Genomic DNA, 463 nt, shown 5'->3' on the forward strand with positions numbered 1-463 from the left:
AGTTTTCTATATTCTGGAATAATTTAAGTAGAATTGTTGACAGCCCTTCCTTGAATGTTTGGTAGAACTCACCAGTGAAGCCATCTGGGCCTGGAATTCTTTTGTTTCAGAGGTTTTTGATGACCTGATCAATTTCTTCCTTTCTTATGGGTCTGTTCAAGTTTTCTACTCAATTCTGTAAAAAATTAGGTAAATTGTGTTTTTCTAAACATGTATCCAGCTTTTCTAAATTTTTAAATTTGTTGGAGTACAACTCTTTATAGTATTCTGTTATTGTCCTTTTTATTTTGTTTGGTTCCGTTGTGACATTATCTATGTAGTTTCTAATAAGTGTTATTTGTGTCTTCTCCCTCTTTTCTTTTGTTAGGTTTGCCAATTTTCTTAATCCTTTCAAAGAACTAGCTTCTTGTCCTTTGATTTTTTTTCTATAGTTTTTACATTTTCTATCTCATTTATTTCTGCT

Source organism: Chrysochloris asiatica, unplaced genomic scaffold (genome assembly GCF_000296735.1).
Source record: "Chrysochloris asiatica unplaced genomic scaffold, ChrAsi1.0 scaffold00106, whole genome shotgun sequence".
In the NCBI taxonomy this organism is placed as follows: Eukaryota; Metazoa; Chordata; class Mammalia; order Afrosoricida; family Chrysochloridae; genus Chrysochloris; species Chrysochloris asiatica.